This window comes from Hyperolius riggenbachi, chromosome 9 (genome assembly GCF_040937935.1).
Source record: "Hyperolius riggenbachi isolate aHypRig1 chromosome 9, aHypRig1.pri, whole genome shotgun sequence".
Lineage (NCBI taxonomy): Eukaryota > Metazoa > Chordata > Amphibia > Anura > Hyperoliidae > Hyperolius > Hyperolius riggenbachi.
In genome coordinates this window covers 236,504,107-236,523,161 of record NC_090654.1, presented here as the reverse complement: position 1 = coordinate 236,523,161, position 19,055 = coordinate 236,504,107, and positions in this window count along the sequence as shown.

Sequence of the window (19,055 nt, the reverse complement as noted above, 5' to 3'; positions counted from 1 at the left end):
GGGGAGTGAAGGAGAGTGCGGAGTCCAGGGTGACACCCAGACAGCGGACTTGAGAGGTAGGGCGAATGGTAGTGTGGTTATCAGTGACATGCACATCTGGGAGGTTCATGGATGGCCGGGGTGGGAAGATCATAAATTCCGTTTTGTCTAGATTTAGTTTCAGGAACCTAGCGGACATCCAGGAGGAGATGGCTGATAGGCAGGAGGAGACCTTGTCCATGGTAGTGGTGGATATGTCAGGGGTGTGGAGGTAGATCTGGGTGTCATCTGCATACAGATGATTGTTAAGACTCATGAAGGAGATAACCTTGCCAATGGAGGATGTGTATAGGGTGAAAAGTAGGGGGCCAAGGACCGAGCCTCGGGGGTCTCCCACCGAGAGGTGGTTTGGAGTGGACGAGGACTCATTGAAGGCGGTCATGAAAGAGCGGTTGGGGAGGTAGGATGAAAGCCAGGTCAGGGCGAGATTGTGAATGCCCATGGACTGGAGGGATGGAGGAGAACAGGATTTTCTACTGTGTCAAAAGCTGCTGAAAGGTCAAGGAGGAGGAGTATGGAGTATTTACCTTTAGCTAAGGCAAGGTCATTGACCACTTTGGTGAGAGCAGTTTCGGTTGAGTGGGCAGGCCGAAATCCAGATTGCAGTGGGTCTAGCAGTGAGTTGGCATTGAGGTACTGGGTCAGGCATTTGTGAACCAGATGCTCAAGGAGTTTTGAGGCAAAGGGGAGGAGGGAGATAGGGCAGTAGTTGATCTTTGATCAGATTCGTTCAGAGAGTGATCTGATAGCTGATCTGGTGGCAGATCGAGAGGTGTATGGGCACCCTAATGCTAATGGCATTTGCGATTGCAAGGACCAAGACGTTTTTGCTCTTGAGGCCATCCTCTGTGCTGCCAGAAGGTCTTACATGTCAGAAGACAGAGAGAACAACCATTCTCTTGTCTTCCCCCGTTCAGCAGTGCGGTCCATCTGACAATGCATGCATAATGGCATCACTCACAACCATCAGGCAGTGTTGGTAAACAATTTGAGTCTTCTAAATACTGTTTATTAACCATGTTCCAAGCAAATGGGTGAAGATTGTGTCCTGGCTTCCTCTGTTTCCGAACAGACTGCTCTGCCAGCCAGGGATATTTGTGGATAATAAACACAGAAGACTTGTCTGAGATCCAGATAGTCAATTAGTGATTTCAGAAACTAAAGAGACTTCTGCACGTTCCAAGATTTTACTAGAAGCGGCAGTGCTATACACACACTGACAAGTCTGGACCTTAGGCTTTGTGCTTGCTATACTGTATGCATGGTAAAAAGCATGGAAAAGTGCCTGCGGAATTGTAAATTCTTGCTGATTTTGTGTGTTCACCTGTGTATATTCCCAGCCCAATTACTACCGAAAATGGTCCTGTACATACAGAGCAGGATCATCCACAGGCAACCTAGGCAGGTACTGGGGCCTATCGGGTGTCAAGGAGCTTACCTACCACCTTCTTTGACCTCTCTCCACTTCAGCTTACCAATAAGACCACAAGGGGGCACCATCTACTAACTTGCCTAGGGACCCATTACATCTTAATCCATCTGTGTACACAGAGTACAATATCTCCAGCAAACGCTCTAGTTAAATATACAAATCTCATTTGCTTATTCATTCAACTTTTCTGATGTGTTAGAATCACTGAAGACCATGTTAATGAAAATACAGATCCATAAATCTATATATGCATGGACAATGCACATTGTTTTGGCAAGTGCTTTGTAAATACAGTAGAGAAATGATTAATTGAAAATAGAAATGGTGTACACTGAGCTTAGGGTCTTGTGACTTTTACACAGGTGACATTACTGTAGGACGAATGTAAAAAGGTTAACTCTGTGGGCAACAAAAAGAAGAAAAGCTTTTTACTATAATATACACAGAATATTAAGTGAGCATTATCGCTCTTCTCATCTTCATTAGTACAGTGCTATAAGTCACTCACTGTCTAACTCTGGGAAAATCCAAATACCACAACCCAGAATTAGAGCCATACTTATCTAATGCTTGCCTACACAGTGACTTAAAGGGATACTTAAGTCAAAGAAAAAAAATGAGTTTTACTCACCTGGGGCTTCCCTCAGCCCCCTACAGCTGTCCGGTGCCCTCGCAGCATCGCTCCGATCTTCCTGTCCCCGCCGGCGGCTCCTTCTGGTTTCAGCGACAGGCGCCGACAGGCTGGGAATGCGAGTGATTATTTGCATTCCCAGCCACAATAGCACCCTCTATGCTGTTATTGCGTCAAGAATGCGGCAATAACAGCATAGAGGGCGCTATTGTGGCTGGGAACGCAAATAATCACTCGCGTTCCCTGCCTGTCGGCGCCTGTCGCCAAAACCGGAAGGACCCGCCGGCGGGGACAGGAAGATCGGAGCGATGCTGCGAGGGCACCGGACAGCTGCAGGGGGCTGAGGGAAGCCCCAGGTGAGTAAAACTCATTTTTTTCCTTTGACTTAAGTATCCCTTTAAAGCTCCGCTCTGGCTAGTTGGTTGAGGGAAGGGGCAGAGCAACAAAAACAACAGTGAAATTGGGCTTTAAAGGACAACGGAAGTGAGAGGGATATGGAGGCTGCTATATTTATTTCCTTTTAAACAATACCAGCTGCCTGGCAGCCCTGCTGATCTGTTTAGCTGCCATAATGTCTTAAAGGCACCCCGAGCAGTAATTAAAATCAAAACGTTCACTTACCTGGGGCTTCCTCCAGCCCACCGTAGGCCGCGAGGTCCCCCACCGTCCTCCTGGCTCTTCTGCGGGTCCCGCTGGCGGGTCCATTGCCGGCCGCTCAGCGTCATCACGGCGGTCGGCGTGACAGTACTGCACATGCGCGGTTCAGAGTTAGAAAACCGTGCATGCGCAGTACTGTCACTCCGGACGCCATGATTATGCTAAGCGGGCAGCGTGATGACGCGAAGCAGGTGCCAAGGATTCAAAACTAGGAAGTGTCGGCCTGACACCCAGCCCGGGTGTCGCCGGCAGCAAAGCCGCCAGCAAGACTCGCAGAAGAGCCAGGAGGACGTCAGGGGACCTCGCGGCCTATGGTGGACTGGAGGAAGCCCCAGGTAAGTGAAAGTTTGATTTTAATTACTGCTCGGGGTCCCTTTCATAAAATCAGAAACAAGTATGCAGCTAATCTTTTAAGTTCTGACATCAGTGATATCAATGACATCAAGAAAGGGATTGGGAACAGTTTGTTAGTGATTACTACTATTCACAGCATCTACAGAAGTGATTATTACCAGCACAGGACCAATAGAGAGCTAATACTGTAGTTGAGGGAGGGCCCCTCCAGGCCCCTCTGGCCCAAGGTCCCGGTGCGGTTGCAACCACTGCATCCCCTAGTGCTACGCACTGTCTCTTGCTTCAGTTGTCCTTTAAGTCCCAAGAATGTGATTATAAAAATAAAATAGTGGAGACCCTATCAGTGTATTTTCTTTTGCAGAGTGCGGAGTAGCTTTAAGGATTTTCAGTTCAGCTTGCTAAGAAAAAGATCTTAGTAATCCCTCTGGGAATGACACGGATTGATTTATGATATCAACAAGCAGTTGGGAGAAAATTGAAGACTATATGGTTCTGGCATGGTCCTTATTAATCTTTATTACACTGTGCGCAAGCAGACATTTGGAACAAGTGCTGATTCCTGGTTAACTACAGAATTTACAAATAATTTCACTGCAAGATTTCTTTCATTCTGAGTACCTGATTAGAATGTTTCTTTCGAAAGTAAGTAATGTGTGGTGTTACTATACCTTGTACCAAGCTTTTAAAAACAACTTTCGGTATAACCTTGCCAATCATTTTACACAACAGCTCAGTCAGGTGACTCAAACCAAATCAAAGAATGATTTAAAAAATCCCCCCTAACATACAAAAAAACAAAACCAAAAAACAGTCCACCCACAAATATGTAAGCGGCCATTGTCCCAATAATGTCACAACGTATAAGGTGGGTGCTGACACGTATCTACTGAGGGAGTAGACCCTGCAAGGGAATCTGAAGAGCAAGGAGGATAGGCACTTCTCACCCGCCCTCCAATGCAGGCCTCTCTTCTGGAGCCTGCCTTGCTTGCCTTGAGACCACCTTCTACTCATATCAGTTTCCTGTTGACACTCATTACATGATTATCCACTGTGGGAGATGCCAACTTGTGAAAAAGGTAGCTCTCAGGAAAGTGAGGCAGTTGAAGAACAGGCTGCAATGCACACCAAGACGGGTAGCTATAATGACATCTGCTACACGGCACCTGCAAGGAGGGGTGGGTATGAAGTGTGGTATAGCATTACTATGTGGAAATGACTATATTTGGGCGACATGGCCATATGGAAGTGAGGAAAGTCGTTGTGGTGGCCACGTTTGTTATGGAGGTGGAGAGTCATGGTGGTCACACTTGTTATATGCTATGTTACTTTTATAGATAGACTCTTATGACTCTCCACTCCTAATTCCCTCCCTACTCCCACCTGACATCTGCCAGTTTTCAATGATGTTCCAGAAGCCAAGAAATGATATCAGCAGGGAGGCCTGGAGGGACATGGTAAGTGTAGGATGTGTGGGAATGGTGGGTGAAGATGTGGCATGGATGGTAGGGAAAAAAGTTCTCTATATCATTGGCCATCGAGCATGATTGGCTGAACATAAGTACAATGATGGGGCAGGGGAAATATCATAAAGAAAGTCGGTGAGAGTAATTCATTGAAAAGAAGATATTTTATTTAAGGACATCTGAGGTTAAAATAAACTGATGAGAAAAACAATTGTATCTATCCGCCTTCTCCTAAAAATGACTTTTTTTTAGCTATCCCACGGTTTTATTTTATATTTCAATATATTTTTAAGTTTTTACTGATTCATTGTCTCTGCTCAGTTATTCTTTCATTGAAGTATGCCAGAGCTGAAATCTATGAATTATTGACTTTTTTTTAATCTCTTTTCTGCTTTCAAAAGCCATTTACTAACAGGAAAGTGGTTTATGGCTGTAATTACTTATCAGTGAGGGTTATGCTATAGTCTGACCCAGTCCGACCAGGTCCTGACCCGGACAGTCACTTTCATACCTGATTTTTAACTCTTTCAGGCTGAGAAAGAAAAAAAAAGTCGTTATTTTCGTGCTTGACAATGTACATACACATGTCTATCTCATCATGTCACATGTCACCTCGGTTGTCCTTTAAAGAGACACTGAAGCGGAAAAAAAATTATGATATAATGATTTGTATGTGTAGTACAGCTAAAAAATAAAACATTAGTAGCAGAGACATAAGTCTAATATTGTTTCCAGTACAGGAAGAGTTAAGGAACTCCAGTTGTTATCTATGCAAAAGAGCCATTGAGTTCCACGACTTTCAAAGTCGCAGAGAGCTCTGTCTTCTGAAGCTTATTATCTCAACTGTCAGTCACTGTAATTTCTTTTTCTCTGTCTGAGGACAGTTCAGAAGTTCATGCCTACTCTGTAAAATGATTTAGAATGCTGAGTAGAGTAGTGTGTAAACTGCAAATATTAGAGAATGATGCAATGTTATAAAAAAAACACTAAATAACTGAAAATAAAAATATGAGAATATTTTCATTGCTACTAATGTTCTAGTAATTATCCGTACTACACAACCAATTCATTATATCATCATTTTTTTTCTCTTCAATGTCTCTTTAAGTAAATAAGAAGTTTCTGAATATTATTGGCTGGTGAAGGGCATACAGATGGTATCTGCTCTCTAATCCACACAATTGTATCTGAGCTTAAATTGTATCTGGGATAAAACACTGATTTTAAAATCATAAAAAAGTCTTGATGAAAATGTATAGAAATCATTCCCCACCAATAAATAATAATTGCACATTCAGAAGTATTTACCTGTTTTAACATGCAGGCCCTTAGTGACCTATGCTGAGTAGGAGGAAGTAGATTTTTCTGCAATTTATCTGCATTTTTTCTACCACTGTGTTGTGATTGTGAAGCATTTTTACAGGTGCAGCACATTTATTGTGAAGCATAGCCGGCCTTTGACCTGAGTGACCGGAGCGGTCGCTCAGGGCGCCGGCTTCCAATGGGGCGCCTATAATTGGTTATCTATACTGAGGGCACCTACACCTGATTTTCTATACTAGGGGCACCTATAGCTGGCTACCTTTACTGAGGGCACCAACACCTGGTTACCTATACTGGAGGCACCTACGCCTGGCTACCTATGCGGGGGATGAAGACCTTCAACTGACTTTCCATACTGGGGGCACATATGCTTGGCAGCCTATATTGAGGGCACCTACACTTTGAATCTCGGCTCTTCCTGTTCAGTAAGCAAGCCAGCACCTATTCAGTAAGAAGACCTTGGGCAAAACTCTCAACCACTGCTACTGCCTACTCAGCATGCCCTAGTGGCTGCAGCTCTGGTGCTTTGAGTTCTGTGTTTTGTCTTGTAGCTACCTATGACCAGCAAAGGGGGTAAGGAAGAAGTGACAGTGGGGCCAACCAGCACACTTGAGGTACTATTCAGTGGGGGTTTTTAAGGTTCACGGGGGGCGAAGTCTATGGTGGCCAGGACATCTGTGCCTATAGGCTTCAGTGATGTAAATCCAGGCCTGCCCCTTAATGTTCACAGCACTTCCCCTGCCTCCCCTTCGTAACTCTCACACAAGGGTTGTAAAACAGGTGTGGCCATTACGGTCTTCACACCCATAATACACCCATAACATGTGTAGCCACAAAAACACCTGATCTGGAGTATAACAGAAAGGGAAGTTTAGTAGTTGGGGCCCTCCCACACTTCTAGGTGCCCCTACAGTCTCCTGGGCTGCTCCCCCCCCCCTAGTTATGCCCCTGTGTGAGGGTGTCAACTAATGTATTTTTTTAATTCATCATATTTGGAGTTTCATCCCACTTGACATTTTTTGATAGGATAGTTAGCCCATAATAGCTTCTCCTGAAGTAAGCAGAGCCTAAATAGAAAACTGTTGCTGTGAATGTGAAGGCCCTTCTACACTGACTCAGAGCCCTCTGGTTCAGAGGCTTCACGTTCCAGTATCTGCAGAGCAAAGCCCACCTTTCTTAGTGAAACATGAGCTGTGCCGAGGACCATTCCGCAAAGAAAACACTGTATTGGCTAAGAGAAACTATGCTGACTAGCAGAAAACAGCTAGGAAACGGATATTCTCAAGACTGAAAATGACAACAACAGTCACCCAGCAGTGGGCTTGCAAGGGCAGACATGTCTTCAAATGTACCTTTCAGAAACCTGAATGATATACGGAGAAATAGAGGATACCTAGAAGATCAAAAAAAGTACGCCAAAATCTGCACAAATGAAAAGGAGGGGTTTGCCTCCAATACTCCCACAAATACCATCTCACATTTCTGAGGAATGCAAATGCAGAGCTGATCAGCAGCCGTTGATCAGGGCCGGGCCGAGGCATAGGCTGGAGAGGCTCCAGCCTCAGGGCGCAGTGTAGGAGGGGGCGCAGAATTCATTCAGCTGTCATTCCTAATTGTGTTTGAAGCAGAAAGAAATAATACAAGGGGATACATGGCAGTGACTGCAAGCCAGATAACTAGATATTAAGGTGTTGGGGAGGTTGTGGGCCCTGTGGCGCCTCTTAGTCAATAGCAATCAGTGTGTGATGGCTGGGGAGGCAGGGATGGAGGGGCGCACTTTGGTGTCTCAGCCTTGGGTGCTGGAGGACCTTGTCCCGGCTCTGCCGTTGATGAACATATATTGCAATGCATGTGACTATGGTGCCAATATTCCAGAGGCCCAAGCTCAGCTGCTGCCGAGCCCAACACTGAAAGTGCTATCAGATCTCTTCAGGACAGCAACCGGTCATGTGACAGGTGTGAGCATTGAAGATTCTGGCAGAGTTGATGGATGGCAGTTCCAAAATATCCCTGATCACCCAAACAGTGGCGTGACTACAATTCATGGAACTTTGATGCCCCCACAATGTACACACTCCTTCCTTTGCCTCCCCTTGGTGCCCTTCATGGCCTTTGTGCCCATCTAACAAAGGTTATAGAACAAGTGTGGCCATCATGATCTTCCCATCCATAATAAGTGTGGCTACAAAAACACCTAATCTGAAGTATAGACCCCTGTATGGGAGGCAGGGAAGGTTAGTCGTTCGGGGCCCCCACAGCTCTGGGCCCCCCTGAGATTGCAGGGGCTGCTCCCCTCTAGTTACTCTCTGTGACCCCCAATAGTTGTCAACATGTGACATATGTTTCTATCCGCAGTCAATTAAATTAAACCATTTTCTAATTTATGCCCGGTGTTGCAGTACATTTGTAAACCTTTATTTGTCCTTGCTTTTAATCAGCTTGTAAAGATGACTTAAAACTTCTTCTCTGCCTCTGAAAACGTTGTGTGTCAAGATCAAGCTTAAACAGAGCTTGAATGGAGACATATGCGGAGGCTGCCATTATTTATTTCCTTTCAGCAATACCAGTTGCTTGGCAGTCCTGATGAGCATTCTGGAATCAGTAGTGTCTGAATCACACACCAGAAACAAGCAATGCAACTAATCTTGTCAGATTTTTGTCCGAATAAATAACTAAATGGGCAAGCACCGGTACAAAATAATATAAGCTTATGAAAAATATATATATATAACAAATAATAATAAAGATGTTTGCAGAAAGGGATATTAGGAATAGAGATGTGGCGAACTGTTCGCCCGGTGAACATCTCTGGGGGTTTTACTACTTTCGGGTTATTCTGACTTGGAGTAGTACGCCTGCGCTGCCTAGCGGAGCACGTCCTAGATCACGCTCCTGTTGCCGGGCACTCTCTGCGCATGAGCGTGACGTCGTTCAGCGCAGGCGTACTACTCCGGGTCAGAGCGACCCGGAAGTAGTAAAACCCCCAGGGATTCAGAGATGTTTGCCGGCGAACGGTTCGGGAACTGTTCGCCACATCTCTAATTAGGAATACAATAAATCACTTTCAAATGAGAAACATCCCCTAACAAACACCGCACCACATCACATGTTTGAAAAAATACAAATAAGCTTTATTTTGTTAAAGGTTGACAATCAATAAAAACAATGAAAACACGTAAGTCCAGGGTACACACCATGTTATAATAGGCAATAATATTAATACAATAAATAGGATAATACCCACTTGCTACCTCAACCTACTAAAGTCAAAATAAAAATGGATAACAGCGCAAAAAGGAGAGTCAGTGCAAAGTGCACATACAATAATGAAAGAGGCCCCCCCTGTGTCAACCAATGCGTGGCTGTACACAAGAAAGTACCAAAATACCAAGGGGTGAGCGTGTGGTAGCACCAAGGCCACCCACCCAAGTGGAAAATGGACACTAAGTAAAAGAGGGGTGAAGTGGCATGTGAACAACAATAAGACAGGTCCCAGACACTGCCGGGAGCAGTAGTGCCAAATAGCCCCGTAGAGCAAAGTGAAGAAAAGATACTGCGGTGCCTTGAAAATGGAGAGAAACGTGCAAGTGTGACCAAACCGGTCTGAAGGACTCACCAATGCGAGGAGGAAGAGGAAGTGCGGTGTTGGCCTTGGACAGGACCTTTGCAATTCGCCGCCGTCTGCGACTTCTGCTGGGCAACTTGCTTTGCTCTACGGGGCTATTTGGCACTACTGCTCCCAGCAGTGTCTGGGACCTGTCTTATTGTTGTTCACATGCCACTTCGCCCCTCTTTTACTTAGTGTCCATTTTCCACTTGGGTGGGTGGCCTTGGTGCTACATTTTATTTTGACTTTAGTAGGTTGAGGTAGCAAGTGGGTATTATCCTATTTATTGTATTAATATTATTGCATATTATAACATGGTGTGTATCCTGGACTTACGTATTTTAATTGTTTTTATTGATTGTCAACCTTTAACAAAATAAAGCTTATTTGTATTTTTTCAAACATGTGATGTGGTGCGGTGTTTGTTAGGGGATGTTTCTCATTTGAAAGAGATTTTTGTCAGAAACACCTGATCTGCATGCGTGTTCAGGGTCTATGGCTAAAAATATTAGAGGCAGAGGATCAGCACAACAGCCAGGCAATTTGTATTATTTAAAGGTAAATTATTATGTCTGGTATTTAAGGAAATAAATATGGCAGCCTCCATAACCCTCTCCCTCCAGGTTCCCTTTAAATGCATTTACTGATGGCATTTCTACCGCTTCTGCTGTGCTAACAATGATCAACAACTTCTCTCAGGCCAAACCCAGCCATTGTGTTGTTTCTCAGGGTGACTTTATTGCCTTTGGAGACAAAGTGGGAGAAAGCGCACTCAGTGTGTAAATTATGAAAGTGGCCAGCCGACCATAGAATGATCTCACCTCAGTGTAGTGCTGGTTAGCCCATATGGGTGTACCAGCTCGCAGGCTTTGTCCCTTGGAGCCAGGGACCAGGCTCCTGGCAACCGGGATTCCTTCGTTCCTCTCCTCTCACAGCTGTGGATAGCACCACTCGCCTTGCAGTCACCAGCGTTCTGTACTATGCAGGTGCTCAGTGGCCATGGCGGGCACCAATTGTATGAGTATCTTCCCTTTTGCAGAGGGATCGGTGTGCAAGCTGTCTTCCACCTTCCAGCACAAGCGTTACCTGCACTCTGCGGGCGCTTGTTAGCTGGTAGTGTATAATGGAGTTGGCAGGGGTGAGGTGCAAGTCTGTGCAAACAACAATACACGGGGAAGCCATGTAATGTAAAGATCAGTTTATTGTAACTTGAAACGCCCCTTCTTCTTCAGACAAAAGCTTGCACACCGATCCCTCTACAAAAGGGAAGATACTCATACAATTGGTGCCCGCCATGGCCACTCAGCCTGGTCCCTGGCTCAAAGGGACAAAGCCTGCGAGCTGGTACACCCATATGGGCTAACCAGCACTACACTGAGGTGAGATCATTCTACGATCGGCTGGCCACTCATAATTCACACACTGAGTGCGCTTTCTCCCACTTTGTCTCTATATATCCTAGCAGTCCTGCACGGAAATTGAGAGCTGCACTAACTATACACAGCACAACTCTAATCGCTCCTCCGGAACCTCTGGAAGTTCTAACTACTTTATTGTCTTTGGTCCTTTCAGCCATGAAATATTAATGGAAACCTGAGGTGAGAAGGATATGGAGGCTGCCATGTTTATTTCCTCTTAAAAGAGTACCAGTTGCCCGACAACCTGCTTATCTTTTTGGCATCAGCAGTGTCTAAATCACAAACATGAAACCAAGCATAAAGCTGATATTGTCGGACTTCAGTCTGAAACTTTAAATCTACATGCTTGTTCAAGTTCTATGGCTAAAAGTATTAGAGGCAGAGGATAAGCAGGACAGCCAGACAATTTGCATTGTTTTAAAGCAAATATATATGGCGACCTCCATATCACTCTAACCTTGTGTTGGATCCTGCAATTAGTAAGTATCATAAGTAGTGATAAGCAAAATAGTTCTCTTAAAGGACAAATATTTACCAAGGATTGTTGCTCACAAGGGATCAGGACTTGATCCCTGGGGTGAGGGTTGTGAGGTTAATTGTCATACAGATGCGTTGTGAGGTTACAGCCTTGTTACATAGTTACATAGTTATTTTGGTTGAAAAAAGACATACGTCCATCGAGTTTAACCAGAGAACAAAGTACAACACCAGCCTGCTCCCTCACGTATCCCTGTTGATCCAGAGGAAGGCGAAAAAACCCTTACAAGGCATGGTCCAATTAGCCCCAAAAGGGAAAAAATTCCTTCCCGACTCCAGATGGCAATCAGATAAAATCCCTGGATCAACATCATTAGGCATTACCTAGTAATTGTAGCCATGGATGTCTTTCAACGCAAGGAAAGCATCCAAGCCCCCTTTAAACATGTTCTGTTGCTATGGAGGGGTGAGAAGGGAGTGGCTTCCATCGGGTGGGGTAAGGAGAGGAACTATGCTCTTGGCTGAGATGATCCAGCATCCAGGCCTGGAATAAGATTGCCGCTTTAAATTTAACGCCTGCGTAGTTTGCATAGCCGCGAGGTCTAGAACCCTGTCCACCCCGCATCCTCGCTCCCAGCGATCTTGTGGATGTTGTGCGGGCGTGCCCACATGACTTCTAGCAGTGTATGTGAGGCCGCGCCCCCTTAGCAGAGACGAGACACGCTGAGCGAGGGTGTGGGGTGGACAGGGCTCTAGACCTGTGCAGCCGCACTTGCGGCTATGCGAACTGTGTAGGCGCTAAATTTAAAGTGGCAATCTTATTCCAGGCCAGAGAAGGCGACCCTGGGGAGGGTCGAGATCTGCTCCGGAGCCCGCTGGCACAAAATAAAGCACACAAAAGTGAAAGGGAGGGCACGGATGGAGTCCCAGGAGGATTACACATTGAAAGAGATACTTAAAGCGGACCCAAACCAAACATTTTTTTAATTAAAAATATTTAGTTGCACCACTCTGACACATACAAAGATAAATAAACACTCCTTCAAACCTATGATCATTTCAGTGCATGCTTTTCACCCTTCTCTTTTCATAGCTAGGGTTATACTGGGGGCAGCCATTAGCAATTCCTCCATTGCCAGACACCATCTACTCCACCAGTTTGCCGGAAAAATCCCGGCAATTTGAAACGAAGGGAGGGTTTCCTCCAATAAATGTAAAATATTTTATATTTGTCATCATGTAGCTGAAAAAAGGCTGCTATTTATTATTATAATTTAGAAAATAGATTTTATTTCTGAAATCTTGTGTTTTTAATTTGGGTCCACTTTAACTTTTTTTACTGATTCGCATCCTAAGTAATTTAAGAATGTAAATTAGGGAGAGAAAAGATCTTACAGTGGGCAAACATTGACTCAGGCTAGATTCACAGTAAAACGTTGAGTAATGATGCGTTGTAATTTTGCGTTGTGACCTTAACATCGCAACGCACCAAAAAAGTCACAATGCAACTTAACGCTGCGTTACCGTCGCATACAGTAGATACAGTAGAGCATACAGGCAATGAAAAATATGCTTCCCTGTATCTGTTAACGTCTGTGTTCAGAAGTAGCACACTGCAGTAGTGCATCAAAAATAAACGCAACATTTACAACGCAACTTTAACATCGCACTGTGAACGTCACATAGGGTTAACATTGCCGTGCGGTAACCTGCGTTATGCGACTTTATTAACGCGGGACAATAACGTCCCACTGTGAATCTAGCCTAAATAATGTATAAATAAATATTGAAAAATATTAGCAATTTCAATAACTAAGTTACATTCAGTAAAGTTCCTCTTTAAAAGTTCTTTCCGTTTCTGGGTCAGTGGAAATTTGAAAGTTAGGAAAATGTTTTTGCAGTTATTAAACATATGCTCCATTTGGTGATTTTTAGTTTGATTCAGATTCTTAATATATTTTTAGAGGCGGCTTATTGTCTTTAAATCCCATCAGACAAGATTATAGGACACAGGATACACACAGATGGTTGATACACTGCTTGTAGGCACTACAGTTTCAACCTCACTGGAGCCATGATGGCTCTAAATAGGATCGGTGTAATTGCCCAGTATTGTTTTGTTATTGTTATTGAAAGTTATATAGCCAAACGCATTTTTGGAAGTGAAAAAATAATCTTAAGTAGAAGACTGAATCAGCTCTAATAAGGCAAAGTGGAAAACATGAGCTGTGCATTCCCATTGGTCTCTGAAGCCATCCATCACATTGAAGGGCCAATAGGAAGACTTGAAATGTTAAAGGAGGAAGGACTTCCTCCAGACTTGTAGGGGCTTTTAACTTTTAACAGTTGCAGTGACTTGCATATTGCTCTCCTAGGTATAACTCTGGAACACAAATCCCTTATACTGGTTGAACTCGATGGACGTATGTCTTTTTTCAACCAAAATAACTATGTAACTATGCAGCTTTTATTGTTATGTACAATATAAACTGTATATACAGTGTCTTGCAAAAGTATTCGGCCCCCTTGAAATTTTCCACATTTTGTCACATTACTGCCACAAACATGAATCAATTTTATTGGAATTTCACGTGAAAGACCAATACAAAGTGATGTACATGTGAGAAGTGGAACGAAAATCATACATGATTCCAAACATTTTTTACAAATCAATAACTGCAAAGTGGGGTGTGCGTAATTATTCAGCCCCCTTTGGTCTGAGTGCAGTCAGTTGCCCATAGGCATTGCCCAATGAGTGCTAATGACTAAATAGAGTGCACCTGTGTATAATCTAATGTCAGTACAAATACAGCTGCTCTGTGACGGCCTTAGGGGTTGTCTAAGAGAATCTTGGGAGCAACAACACCATGAAGTCCAAAGAACACACCAGACAGGTCAGGGATAAAGTTATTGAGAAATTTAAAGCAGGTTTAGGCTACAAAAAGATTTCCAAAGCCTTGAACATCCCGCGGAGCACTGTTCAAGCGATCATTCAGAAATGGAAGAAGTATGGCACAACTGTAAACATACCAAAACAAGGCCGTCCACCTAAACTCACAGGCCGAACAAGGAAACCGCTAATCAGAAATGCAGTCAAGAGGCCCATAGTAACTCTGGACGAGCTGCAGAGATCTACAGCTCAGGTGGGGGAATCTGTCCATAGGACAACTATTAGTCGTGCACTGCACAAAGTTGGCTCTTATGGAAGAGTGACAAGAAGAAAGCCATTGTTAACAGAAAAGCATAAGAAGTCCCGTTTGCAGTTTGCCACAAGCCATGTGGGGGACACAGCAAACATGTGGACGAAGGTGCTCTGGTCAGATGAGACCAAAATGGAACTTTTTGGCCAAAATGCAAAACGCTATGTGTGGCGGAAAACTAACACTGCACATCACTCAGAACACACCATCCCGATTGTCAAATATGGTGGTGGCAGCATTATGCTCTGGGGGTGCTTCTCTTCAGCAGGGACAGGGAAGCTGGTCAGAGTTGATGGGAAGATGGATGGAGCTAAATACAGGGCAATCATGGAAGAAAATCTCTTGGAGTCTGCAAAAGACTTGAGACTGGGGCGGAGGTTCACCTTCCAGCAGGACAACGACGCTAAACATAAAGCCAGGGCAACAATGGAATGGTTTAAAACAAAACATATCCATGTGTTAGAATGGCCCAGTCAAAGTCCAGATCTAAATCCAATCGAGAATCTGTGGCAAGATCTGAAAACTGCTGTTCACAAACGCTGTCCATCTAATCTGACTGACCTGGAGCTGTTTTGCAAAGAAGAATGGGCAAGGATTTCAGTCTCTAGATGTGCAAAGCTGGTAGAGACATACCCTAAAAGACTGGCAGCTGTAATTGCAGCACAAGGTGGCTCTACAAAGTATTGACTCGGGGGGCCGAATAATTACGCACACCCCACTTTGCAGTTATATATTTGTAAAAAATGTTTGGAATCATGTATGATTTTGTTCCACTTCTCAAATGTACACCACTTTGTATTGGTCTTTCTCGTGGAATTCCAATAAAATTGATTCATGTTTGTGGCAGTAATGTGACAAAATGTGGAAAACTTCAAGGGGGCCGAATACTTTTGCAACAAGCCACTGTGTATATATATATATATATATATATATATATATATATATATATTCATCATAAACTCTGTGAAGGTCTAAGGTGAAATGAGGCCCTAGGCAAAAAATTAAAGTGTTAATCAATTATTTTCATTGATCAACAAAATGCAGTGAATGAACAAAGAAGAAAGCTAAATCAAATCAATATTTGGTGTGACTACCCTTTGCCTTCAAAACAGAGGAAATTATTCTTGGTACAGTTGTACACAACTTTTGAAGGAATTTGGCTGGTATGTTGTTCCAAACATCTTTGCGAACTAACCACAGTTCTTCTGTGGATGTAAACTTCCTCACATCCTTCTGTCTCTTCATGTTATCCCAGACACACTCGATGATGTTGAGATAATGGCTCGTTGGGGGCCATACCATCACTTCCAGGATACTCCAACTCCATTTGCCTGAAATGCAGACCCAAATATTCATGGAACCTCCACCATCCTTTACTGTTGCCTACAGACACTCATTATTGTGCTGCTACCCAGCCGTTTGATGCACAAACTGCCTTCTGCTATCCTATACAATAATGTGTCTGTGTCGCTGTGTCCAGCAGTTATGCGTCCCTGTGTCCCTGGTAATTTGTTACTGCGCATGTGCGCAGTAACGTACAGCTGGAGGGACCAGGGAGAAAAGTTGGTGGGCGGTCAGTTGCGAGTACGCGGCGCGCGCGCATGCGCAGTGGGTACGCGTGCATGCGCAGTGACTGGCGGCGGCATTAAAAAAAGACCTAGAGCCTGTTTTTAAACGAGCTTGGGTCTACTAGTAGCCAGATATTTTAAATGTTGACTCATCAGCACAGAGCTCCTGCTGGCATTTTTCTGTAACCCAATTCCTATGTTTTCTTGAATACCTAAGATGCTTAGCCTTGTTTCCATGTCAGAGTTATGGCTTTTTTGTCTGCAACTCTTCTATGACCCCAAACGGTAGATGGGTTTACCTGGGTCCCACTGGTTTCTGACATTCCAGAGCTGATGGAACTGCTGGACTTCGAAGGGTAATAACCTTAATGTGTCTTTCATCTGCTGCACTAAGTTTCCTTGGGCGACCACTGCATCTACGATCTTTGTGCTTCTTCAAAAGAGCTTGAACAGCACATCATGAAACCCTAGTCTGCTTTGAAATCTTTTGTCTGGGAGAAGCCTTGCTGATGCACTATTGTTCGTTCACTTTACATCAACAATAAACAATCATTGTTTATATTTCTGAAATTATTTTTGTTTACAGCATTTTTTCACACCTGCCTTAACCACTTAGCAACCTCTGCCACGCTTATCTACGCCCCTTTAAAATTCACCTGAGTCATAGGGGCGTAGATAAGCAACTCCTGTTTATTTTCCTGCTGGTGCACACGGATGCGCATACGCGTCGGGCACCCATTGGCCCGTGATTGGCTGAAGTGAACATGTGTTCACAAAGCCAATCAAAGTGCTTGCAAGTTTGAATGAGCACTGCCAAAGCCAATGACAGTGCTCATTCATTCAGAATGTGTGTAAACATTGTATCAGTCTCTATGCTGTTACAGTTACTGAGATCACTCGTGAGAGGATCTCAGATAACTAACACAGCATTAGTGACTGATCAGCATCAGTGAGGTTTTTTTTGTAATAAATTATACCCCATTAAGCCCATTAACCATTGCCTCCCTGAAATGTTAAAATTGCTGTGGTTTTTAGGTGAAAAGTCCTGTGGTTGAGAAGTGGTTAAACATTTGCACAGTACTGTACATCAAACATTCCTGTACAATATTTCTAGGAAATATATAGTGTCCTTTGGTAAAATGACCTATATTATATTTATCTGAATAAAAATGCCAAAATAGTTTTAATCAATTCTTCAGAACATATAAAGTAAATAAAATAAAAAATGCTACGCATTGCTTTGAAGATCAGTCTTCGCGTTGGATCCATCGCCCAGCAAAACCTGGAATTACATCGGAGGACTTCCAAGATCAAGCGAGAATGTGCCTCTCATTCTAACTTCATTCATCACCAGTTCTGAGATCAATAGACCAGTGTTAATCATGAATACCAATGTACTGCCCAGTCAATAGTCCCTTGTGAAGCACAGTATAAAATATTGATGGAAATGTTTATTGATAAAGGCTTAAATATATACTGCTGGCGAAACAGTCCTATCTACCTCTGCTGGCGTCTGAGGCCTGGAGGGCAGCTACGGATATCTGTGTCTAATAATAAAGAGATGATGTATTATAGAAATGTGACATTGACCGAAATAGCCAACAACCTTATTAGACGCATAAAGTACTTAAATAGGGTAGAGGGACCTTTGGGAATGGAGTCACCAGGGGCGCAGACAAATGGCCGTGCTTGGGGTTGTAATATGAATGTTAATAGTTTAACACAGTGCATTGGAAAATGTTACGTGATTCTTTCTTTTTTTTCTTCAGCGGAGAGTTATTCCTGGCCATAGTCTTATGTTAAAGTGATATTCCGCCTGCGTTGGAAAAAATTGCTATGATGTTTATCACTGCCATGCAAGTCATTTTGTCATCTATTGTGATGCTTATTATTATAATTATTATTATTACATGGCATTGGCATTTATGGCAGCATATTACATATGCACTGAATAATTCATGTCACTAACTGTCCTTCATAGGAGGTCATAATTTAATGTCCCACTAATTCCATGGCAGATTACAAATGGTTAAAGTGAACCCGAGGTGAGAGTGATATGGAGGCTGAGATCATTATTTCCTTTTAAACAATATCAGTTGCCTGGTAGCCCTTTTGCTCTTTTGGCGTCAGTAGAGTCACAATCCTGAAAGAAGCATGTGATTAATTTAGTCAGATTTGAGTCAGGAAACCTTATCTGAAAGCAGGGACCGATTTAGGGTGGGGTTCAAGCGGGTATCTTGCCCCAGGCGCAGTTTGTTGAATTCTTAAAAAGGCGGCAAAATGAATGGCAGTTTAGGTGCCAAAACCTGACCTTTAGGCACCAAAACCTGACCTTGCCCCAGGCGCAACTTGGTCTTGATCCATCCCTGTCTGAATGCTTGTACAGGGTCTATGGCTAAAAGTATTAGAGACACAGAATCAGGGGGACAGACAGGCCACTTGCATTGTTATAAAGGAAGTAAATATGGCAGCCTCCATATCCCTCTCACCTCAGGTTCACTCTGCCTCCCCAACCCTACAGGACTCACTTTCACATGAAGGCTTCCTCTGGTTCTCAGTGCTCTTCTTTTCAGGTTCATGGCAGTAAAGTCTTATGCTGGATACACACCATGCGTTTCCGCGTTCGATGCGTCCGTCGATACGCGACGATTCGATTATTTCCGACATGTCCGATTCAAGCTTCGATGGATAGTTAGGTCGATTTGCCATACTTTACATGGCAATCGACCTAAAAATCATCGAAATTCGTTCGGAAATGCTCAGAAATAATCGAATTGACGCGTATCGACGGACGCATTCGACGCGGAAACTCATGGTGTGTATCCAGCATTAGACAAGTGTCTCCATCCCACAATGCACTGCAGATTTAGGCCACAGCAATGGCAA